Below are 10,924 nucleotides of genomic sequence, written 5' to 3'. Positions count from 1 at the left end.
AAACTCAAGTCTAAACTCCATGTCTAGAACAAAATCTCAGCTGTCAAAAATAGTTTTCAGATCTGAGGAAAGCCTCCCAAAGTCTGGGAGAGTGAACATGGATAAATGATTGGGTCCACAAATGAGTTTGTGATTCATTTTGGCAAGTAACAGGGAACATACAGTTACAAATAGAATTGATATTTGTAAAAAGTAGCCCCTAACTCTAGTTTACAGAATCTAAACATGTTCTCCATTTTAGTTTTCGCCTTTTATCTTCACCCAAGCTTTAGATAGGAGACATGTGCCATGCCAGCCTGAGCTGGTGAAATCATCAAGGACTGAGGCAGGTTTCCAGCCTGTTTTCATGGGACAGGTTGATAGCTAAGGTTGAATATCGGAAGTTGTTGATGGTTTTAATTTAAGTTATCCAAGGAGTCTTTTAGTTAGTAAAACATTCAGGCTGTAGGTAAGAGTGCCTGGATTTAAGTTATTTCATCTCTTCCCTACTCCCCACTGTATACCCAACCCCCACCATTCTACCCAAACTTTGTACAGGAGTCATTTGTTTTTGCATGGTTATGATGTTATTGTGTAATATTTGTATAAGTTATGTAGACAAAGTTGTAAGTGCTATATGTTTCAGAGTAACTTCAGAGAACCTTACCTTCTCTATTAAAATCACACCCCTAAGTACCAAGAGCATCTTTATTTTCTTAGTATGCTATGTTTGGGGCCAGAGCAGCTAATGTGAATTTCATCTCATTGTAAAAAGGTGTTTTATTTCTACTATTCAGGATTATAAACTCATTATGGCTTCTTAGCACTCCTTTGAGGGAGAGAGCAAAGGCTTCTGTTACAGGTTTCATGAGTAGGACTTCACTTAGGGAAGCCTAACATCCCAAATCTAGGGCTGTGGGCTGGAGTCCCTTCCTTCACAGTCTGGAAGCCTAGGCAAAAGCATGAACTGACCTGAGTCAGAGGTTTATGCGACTCACAGTTCTGCAGACTATACAGGAAGCATAGTGCTGGCATGTGCTTCTGGCGAGGCCTCAGGAAGCTTCACAATCATGACAGAAGGCAAAGAAGGAGCAAATGTGTAACACGACAAGAGCAGGAGCAAGAGAGAAGGGAGGAGGTCCCAGATTCTTTTGAACAGTCAGATATCCTCGTAACTCATTACCATGGGAAGGCACAAAGCCATCCATTAGGGATTGACCTCCATGACCCAAACACCTCACACTAGGCCTCACCTCCAACATTGGGAGTCATCTTTTAACATAAGATTTGGAGGGGACAAATATCCAAACCATATAATGGGTTAAGCATGTTCTTGTCGCAAGACTTTTAAATTTGCTGCTCCATCTGCTGCAGCGGCCCATATATTCACGTGCCTTAATTCCTTATTTTTTTAACTCTGCTCTCAAGCAATCTCTTCAGAGAGGACTTCTCTGACTGTCACTAAAAATGATACTTCATTTCCTTCATCTTTTAACCCTTACGTCACTTTATTTTCAATCATAACAATAATTTCAACCTGACTTTGTTTCACAAGACTTTATTTGCTTCTTGTCTTTTCTGGTCCCACTGGAGCGAAAGCTACTTGTGAGAAGCGACCTATATATCTTTTCTACTGCTGCTTTCTTCTTGCCTAGAATAGTTACTAGGAGGTACTTCCATAAATATTTGTTGAATAAATACATGAATCTTTTAAGAAATGCGTTTACTTAACAGTGATAAGCAGGATACAGAATATTATGGTAACAGTAGTGGTGGAATTTTTTTTTTGAGACAGAGTCTTACTCGGTCACTCAGGCTGGAGTACAATGGCATGATCTCAGCTCACTGCAACCCCCACTTCCCAGGTTCAAGCGATTCTCCTGCCTCAGCCTCCCGAGTAGCTGGGATTTCAGGCATGTACCACCATGCCTGGCTAATTTTTATATTTCTGATAGAGATGGGGTTTCACCATGTTGGTCAGGCTCGTCTCTAACTCCAGACCTCAGGTGATCCACCTGCCTTGGCCTTCCAAAGTGCTGGGATTGCAGGCGTGAGCCACTGCGCCCGGCCATGGTGGAAATTTTAAAAAGCCATTTCCCCATGGCTTTGAGGAGGACCATGAAGTTAGTGCATGGGAAGAAAACCCAGAAAAGTGCTGTATTTCTTTCCTGTCCTTTAAAGCTTTTTTTCTAGAGATCAGGGGTTCTCAAGCCTGAGAGTGCATCAGTGCATTACTTTGAGAGGTTGTTAAAGTGACTTTACAACAGGAGAATGGTTAAACTGTGGCACATTCATACCATGGAACACTACTCAGCAATGCAGAGGAACAAACTATTGATACACACAATAACCTGAATGACTCCACAGAGAATTATGCTGGGTAAAAAAAAGAGCCAGTCCCCAAGAGTTATATACTATATGATTTCATTTGTATAACATTCTTGAAATGACAACAATTATATAATGGAGAACAGGTCAGTGGTTGCCAGCATGATGAGGTGGGTGAAGTTAAGTGAGTGTAACTAGAAAAGGGCAAAATGAGAGATCTCTGTGGTGATGGAAAGTCTGTATTTTTTATTTGGTTGTATCAGTGTCAACACCTGGGTTGTGATATTGTACTATAGTTTTGTAGGATGTCTAAATTGGGCAAAGGGTAATGGGATCATTCTGTATTTTTTTTTTTGCAACTGCCTATGAATCTACAATTATTTCAAAAATTTTAAAAAGTTTAATGAATTTTTTAAAAAACACATACACACAAATTTTTGGGCCTTTCCCCCCAGAGTTTCTGATTCAGTTGACCTGGATAGGGCCCAAAACCTAAATGTGTAACACGTTCCCAGATAAAGCTGATACTGCTGGACTGAGCACCACACTTGGATAATCACTAAGCCAGAGTAATTAGGAATTCTTCATACTCACAGGTAAGCTCTAGCTGGTCCATCAACTCCATGTGAACAACATCAAATAATCCTCTACCATCTTAAATATCATTTCTTGTAGTAAAGACTATCATTAGTGAAACAGTCTCTAGAATGGGCCTGTCAGACTCCAGTGTTCAAGACAAAGCCTCACCTTTTTTCAATAGGGCCCTGTCTGATTGGCTGGACTGTAAGCAGTTCATCAGCAACAGCTGTGTCCTTTTCTGACTGCCTCAGCTGGAAAGAAACTGTCCAAGTTGTAGGTTCACATCCTTGGCTGCACATTACAATTACTGAGAGCTTTTAAAAATCCCAGTGCCTGGGATCTTTCCAGGTCGCAATCACAGACAAGTTTAATTAGAATCTCTGAATGTAAGACCCAGGTATCAGTATCATTTGTGTTTGACTGGAGGGCTGAGCCCTAGGCTCTCAGTAGAATTTCTAAGGTACCTACCTTCTTTCCTCCCTCTCCCCACATTGCCTTGGGTCCAGTTTCCCAGATTCCACAAAGGGGAGGCAGCACCTGCTCAAGAAGCTGAACTCCCAAGGTAGAAACCCCAGTCTTACATTCCTTTCTCTCCCTTATCTGAGGTTCTTATAAGTTGCATGTCTTTTTTCTCAGCAGTGTCTCTCAAGCACCAGGCGTCCTTGCATTCCATTAGCTTTTGCCAAGTCTTCATCTTTTCCAGTGAGCTATGCAAGAGTCTCCTCACCAATCTCCTCAACTGTACTATTGTGTCCTTCTCAAATCCATTGTTATATAGCCACTGAAGACATCTTTCTAAAACACTAATAGATTCTTTCACTCCCTTATTTAAAACCCTTTGTGGAGAACCTTTTTTTCCCCCAAGAAACAAATTAGTATGATACCCAAGACTCTCCGTGACCGAGTCTTTCTCCCATTCCTTGCCTCCTTTGCAAGCCTCATATATCTAGATTTCCCCAATAAAACACTTTCACTGCCTTAAAAAATCCTGGTTTATTGAGATATAATGAACACACCATACAAGTCACCCATTTAAAGTGTACAATTCAGTGGTTCTTGAAATATTTGTAGTCATGCAACTATAAACACAGATGAATTGTAGCATATTTTCAACATCCCCAAAATAAATTCAGTATTAGCATATTTTCAACATCCCCAAAATAAATTCAGTATCTTCTAGATACAACCCCTATCTTCCCATCCCCTGCCCAGCCCTGAGTAATCATTAATTTACTTTCTTCATAACCCATTTTACAGATCAATACGTCACTACCCAGTAGAGTTCTGAACTTTGGAGCAGGACTGACCTAGGTTTAAATCTTACCTTAGCTAGTCTGTATGTTTGGATCACTTACTCCATCCGACCTTCAGTTTTGTTGCCATCAGAATTGGAAAAGTTACATCTACTTCTCATACAGGCTGTGAGGGTTATTGACAGTATAATAAAGTGCCTGGCAATAATAGATAGGTATTATCATTATATTTTAGTGAATTATGAATATAAAATTTTGAAAAAAATCATTGCTGTGATCCTATAACCGATAACTAGATACTCCATTGCAGCAGTAACTACACTTTCCAATTTTAATAATATGTGGGCTAATGTGATATTTCAAATCAAGACTGTCTTAGAAAATTTAACATGATTAGCACTGGACTCAATCTAGGTCATGGGGTGGATAGTTTTGGAAATATCAGGCCTAAGATTAGTCAGCATAGGTGCATAATTCCTGAGGCTCACAGAAAGGCTGTGGAGAAGGAGAAAGGGTCACATTTTCTTATCATCTCCACCTGTCACTTAGATCAGCTTGCTGTATTAATTTTGCATGGCCATGTAACAAATTACCACTAACTTACTGGCTTAGAATAATGTGCATTTATTATCACACAGTTCTGTTAGGTTAAAAGTCTGGGGAAGCTCACCTGGGTTCTTTGCTTAGAATCTGTTAAAGGTAAAATCAAGGTGTCAGCCATGTTGAGCTGTTACCTGGAGGCTCTGGGGAAGAATCTACTTCCAGTCTCATATGGGATGTTGGCAGAATTCAGTTTCTTCTAGTCGTAGGATGGAAGTCCAAGTTGCTGGATGTCAACCAGGGAATCACCCTCAGCTCCTAGAGGCCACTCTCAGGCCCTTGCTCCATGGCCCCCTCCATCTCATTATTGGAGAATCTTCCTTGTGCTGAATCCTATCAGTCAGAAAAAAATTCCTTTTAAAGGGCTCAGATAATTAGGTTATGCCCACTGGGATGATCTCTTTTTTATTAACTCAAAACCAACTAATGAGTAAGCTCAATTATGTCTACAAAATCTGTCTTGCCATGTATAATAACATAATCATGGGAGTGATGCCCCATTGTATTCCCAGGGCAGGGAATTATACAAGGGTGAGGGTCTTTGGAGAGATCATCTTAGAATTTTGTCCTCCACACTTATTTAATTGACTTTGCCTAAGTGAATCCTCAAAATAGGGAACTAAATAAATAAAACCTAGGCTTGCAAATTGGTGACCACCATTATCTGTTTCAGTGCATATGGACTATCTGGGGCTAGTATGAGCACTTGATTTGAAGATATATTCTGTTTTTAAAAGTATAGACTAGGAAATGTAACATGTATGGATGTGTTAGAGCCTGTCACTAAGTCCCCTGGATGTGCATGTGTGGGTATTTTTGGAGGAGTTGTGTACTTTCTCCTGCACCTTTCTGAGGTCTGTGATTGTTGATGTGGGCATGGAACAGATCTGGGAGCACATGGACACCTCAGAGAAAGTTTACAAACTCAAGATGTCTTCATTGGGATAGTCCTAAAATTAAGTACAAGGATAAAGTGGTATATCTTTCTTAGTTCTTTTCTGTATAAATGGAAGTGTATTTCATGGTCGGTCTCCACATATACTAAAGTAACAGTATTGGTTTTGGGGTCAAATAAATTTGAGTTTTAAAACCGACTCTGTTACTGACCACTTGCTTAACATCAGGCTAGTTACTTAACTTCGATAAATCTTTTTATTTTATGTCTGTGAAATGGGTGTTATACCTAGTTGGAGGGTTTTTAGGAAGAAATAAATGGGTAGCACATATAATGTGCTTGGCCCAAAGTACTGGTTCGTGGTTAGGGTCTATGGTAAGTTGAGTCATGAACAATAATTTGAAGCTGGATTCTATTTCCCATCTTTTGAATTTGGCTCTGTCTTGTGAAATGCTTTAACTAATATAATGCAGAGAAAATAACATTATGTGAGTCCTTGAGCCCAGGGCTCCCAAGGTTTGCAGTGACTATGTTCTTGGAATGCTGCTTCCATGGAGTGGCTTGAAATCATGTTAAGAAAATAAGGACAATAAGAAATAATATTTTTGAGTACATGCTAGACACATTGCATTTTATACTATTTAGTACTTTTTAATCACCAAGCAGTGTAGAGTGAAACAACTTGCCTGAAGTTGTGAAGTGACAGTTGTTTAATCATACTTTCTCTTCTGCAGTGGTCCGGTCTTTTATACCTATCTTAACAATAGGCCAATCTGGAATCCTATGTAATTAATTGGATAGTCAAAAAGTTGGATAAGTAAAGTCATTATAGTTTCTAAGTATGAGCTTCATCCAATGAGACTGTATCTCTATGTATTAGCCTATTTTCATGCTGCTGATGAGACATTCCCAAGACTGGGCAATTTACAAAGAAAAAGAGGCTTAATGGACTCACCCTTCCATGTGGTTGGGGAGGCCTCACAATCATGGCAGAAGGCAAAAGGCACTTCTTATATGGTGGCAGGCAAGAGAGAATGAAAGCCAAGTGAAAGGGGAAGCGCTTTATAAAACTGTCACATCTTGTGAGACTTATTCATTACCAGGAGAGCAGTATGTGGAAACCACCCCCATGATTCAATTATCTCCCACCGGGTCCCTCCCACAAGACATGGGAATTATGGGAGCTACAGTTCAACATTAAATTTGGATGGGGACACAGCCAAACCCTATGACTCTAAAAGTCTCTACAGGTCTCAGATCATGATAGAGGAGCAGCTTCTCATGAGCTTGGCCCTGCTCATGGTGCATATGCAGAATGCTCTTGCCAAACGCTGGTAAGTGAAAATTCCTTATCCAAAATATCAACTAGAGGTCAATGTGTATCCACTTGCCTCTTCCCAGGTGGCAGTTTCATCAACATTCCACTCCTGTAGGTCAAAGCTGAAAAATACAAGTTCTGAGAAGGTTATCAAGAGAGGTGAGCATGTCTCTCAGAAGTCATCATCGAAGAAAAAAGTTTTCTTTGAAGTTCATAGTTCTTGAATCAGTCCATCTTGACCATCCACATGATTCAGGAGTTACTGTGGAGTCAGAGCACCAGAGAACTTTGTCCATGGATACTAGATAGAACACCTTTGATGGATTGGGAAAAAATTTTTAAAAAGTAAAAAACACTTGTACTTTAAGAAAAGAATTTTTAAAAATATCCTGGGGAAGGTAGTCTCAAATGTAAAGATGCTCTATAAAATATAAGGTCTTGAAAAATAAAAGTGCCAATTACTTGCATAGATTAGGGCTCTGAAGTTCAGTCTTCTCATCTGTAAAATAGGAATTAAATGCCTATGCACATCTTACAATTTTTTTGTGAAATGTGAATGTGGTCATGCAAAGAAAAGCACATAGGAAGTTCACAGGAAGTTCTTTATAACACATCCCACCAAAAATCTGCATGATGAACAAAGAAATAGGTCACTTGGGAGATGGCCAAAGGACTTGAAAACTGGGCAGGCTAAGTGGAAATTGACTACCACTTCCTCATAAAGGTAAGGGAGCTTGGTGTCCGTGCAAAATCGATGCCTTCCTCTTTTTAAGGAAATCATGAGGAATTTTTTCCATGTTTTATTAGGCTTAGCCAAAATGGTGCATGTTCACCTTTTTCCCCTCCATCCTGCCTTCAACACTCACTTTAGTAAGTAAAATTAACAAATAACCCCTTTCTCCCATTAGTAATAGCCATGAATTGGAAAGTTCAACACTCACCAGCATTAACCAAACCCTAATCAACCAAATGCTGTCTGCCACCCCCTCCTTACAATGCTCACCTTTCTTTCCCCACGCCTGTGATAGCTTTCCTGAAAGACATTTGTGTGCAGAACTCCTGTCTTTGGTTCATTCTCCCTCACATCATTAATCAGCATGCTATGCCTCATCCAAAAGAGGGAAAATAATCCAGTTTCCTGCTCCACGCCAGCCAGATGAACAGGTGCTAAATAGGACTTACATAGGCACTTAAGCTGCTGCACCTGGAATCGTGGTGTGTTTAGGAGATCATGTCTTGGATCTCACAGAAGCTGTCTTTATGTTGACTGGTTCTGTATGATGTCCTAATGCTTCTGCTGTCCAGGGCCAGGCCTTAAGTAGAACAGCACAGGAAAATAACTTCTGGCCTAGGTTCTTCAGGAGTTTATCAGTTTGCTAGGAGAACCTATGATCCGAAAGGGACTGTGGGGATGAGGAGACTTTGTCTATTAGGTAACTTTTAAGAAAGGAAAATAATGAAACAAATAGGCTCAAGGCATCTGCATGTACACACAGTTAATCACACCTTGCCTGTATTGATACCAAGGGATTTCTTGTGTGGGGGTGGTCCTCGTAGGAGCTTTCAGGCACTAGGAGCTCCCAAGTGGCATGCTCACCTCCTTGAGACAGGCAACGTGTTGCCAAGAAAAGAAACATCTTCATACTCTGCAGATGTGGCTTTTCATATTAGTGCTGCCACTTCCTATGTGTCTCTGAGAGTTGCTTAGCCTCACAGCCCATTTCCTCATTTGTAAAATAGGAATAATAATAATAGTGACTTCATAGAGAGAAAGGAAATGAGGAATGTGAAGGATCAAGCACAATGCCTGGCACAGGACAGGCACTCAGTAACCATCGTCTTCCCAGGTTCCCTGTCTCCCAATTCACCTGCATAAACATACTTCAGGCACTCTGGGTAGGATTTTATCTGGACCCTGTGACCACCTAGGGAGGGCCCTGCCCTGAACCCCAGTGCCCCATGGACGGCAGACTGTGTGTCTTGTCTGTTTGTTTTCCTTTGGCCTGTTTTTTATTTTGGGTCTGTGTGATTTCCTGGCAAAAGCCCCATCAGTGGTGAGAAAATATGTGTGTTTGCTATTATATGTGAGGAGTGAGCAGCTTGTTCCTAGAGGTCCCCCAACCCCCGATATTGTTGCAAAATGTAGATCAGCAATGTCCTCAGTGCAGCACAGCTCAGAGTAGAGTCCCAAGTCTGGACCAGCTTGGATTCTGTATTTTTGGTGATGAAAACAGATAGAATTCACTCTAGTGACATTTTTCAGTTTTTTAACATTTGGCTTTGGCATCAATGACCTTCGTTTTCTTTTCTACTTAGTTCGTTTGGCTTCCCACTTCTTCCTGTCCAGTAAAATTTTAAAAAGCTTGCTTTTACTCCTATGTTTCTGTTCCTGTGGCCAGGACCACCATCCTCCCAATCAAGAGTTCAGGAAAGATCCCAAATTAATCACAGATTGCTGCATTTTCCTCACTGTCACATCCTGTTTCTCTCTAGCATCTTTTGGCTTGACTTCCTTAATACCAATAAAAATCAGCCACACAGCTGCATCACATGTCTAGTGTCTTACCGTGGGCCCTTCTGTGGTACCCTGTGCATTCTCTGTCCTAAGCCCCAGGCCTGCCAAGTTATAATTACTTGTTCTTATGTTTTTCTTTTCCACTAATCTGTGAATGCCTTTCAAGGACAGAGCCTATGCATTATTTACCTCTGTATCCCCAGTGTTTAAAACAGTGTTTGAACAATATGTTTCCTGAATGAATAAAAGAATGAGTAAAAAATCATGTGTTCCCAATTAGAAAGACTGTGTGTGTCATAGGGTAGACAAGGGTTTGAGGAGGCACTTTCTAGGACCATAAAATGAGACTCCCAATCCTATCTCCATCAACCCTGGGCTCTAATGAGACTATGCCTATTTGAATTTTTCCAGCTTTCAGCCAAAACACATTCAGTAATTGATTAGTCCCCTTTAGAGCTTGGCAGAGGATATTCTAAGTAAATATAGGTATGAGTGCTGCCCTGATGACCCAGGAATACGAACAGCTTGACATGTTCAAAACTGGACTTATTATCTACCTCCAAAATTTTTTCTTTGTCCTCTGTTTCTTATTCCAGTGAGCTCTGTTACCTGAGCAGGACTGGAGAGGCATGCAGAGCCTCTCCTGGCTCCACCAAGAAACTGTTCATTTGGTCACTGAGTTCTACTGATTCATCTTCTGTAATGTTTCTTGAATCTGCACCCTCCTCCTGCTCACTGTCTAGTTCCTGCCCTTCTTGCTTCTGATACAAACTTCGACACCAGGTGCACTGACTTCCCCAAACCGAGGTAATCACTTCTTATTTTAGGCCACAACTGTACTGAGAGTAAAAATCTCTACTGATAAGATGTTTCATGTGTTTGTTAAAATATCTTTCTCTCTACTAGACCATTAACTGACAACAGGAATTATGTTCATTCAATAAATAAATAATACAGGGTTGAATTTTAGTATAATTTGAAATTAAATTATAAAAAGGAATTCTTAGATTTGTTTAACTCAGATTTGCCAATTGTTTATATTTTATTCCACTTAATTTCTCTATCTCTTTTTTTCTTTCTTCCTCTTACATAGACGCTTTTTTCTAGTTTGTGAACAAATTGTAGTCAATGTGCCCTTTTATTCATAAATAGTTCAGTGTGCATTTACTAAACAAGGATGCTCTCTTACATAATCATAGTGTAGCTATCACAAACTTGAAAATTAACATTGATGTAATATTATTATCAAATCTATGGTCTATATTCACATTTGGTAACTGCTTCAATATAAGGTTCTTTAAAGTTATTATTTTCCCTGTTTAGGATCAAATCCAGGATCACACGTTGCATTTAGTTTTCATCTCTTTAGTTTTCTATCACTGGTGTATTTCTTCAGCCTTGATTTTTTTTTTTCCTTTTTTTGAGACAGAGTCTCGCTCTGTAGCCCATGCTGGAGT

Source organism: Pongo pygmaeus, chromosome 12, assembly GCF_028885625.2.
Source record: "Pongo pygmaeus isolate AG05252 chromosome 12, NHGRI_mPonPyg2-v2.0_pri, whole genome shotgun sequence".
Lineage (NCBI taxonomy): Eukaryota > Metazoa > Chordata > Mammalia > Primates > Hominidae > Pongo > Pongo pygmaeus.
This window is presented reverse-complemented; position numbering follows the sequence as displayed.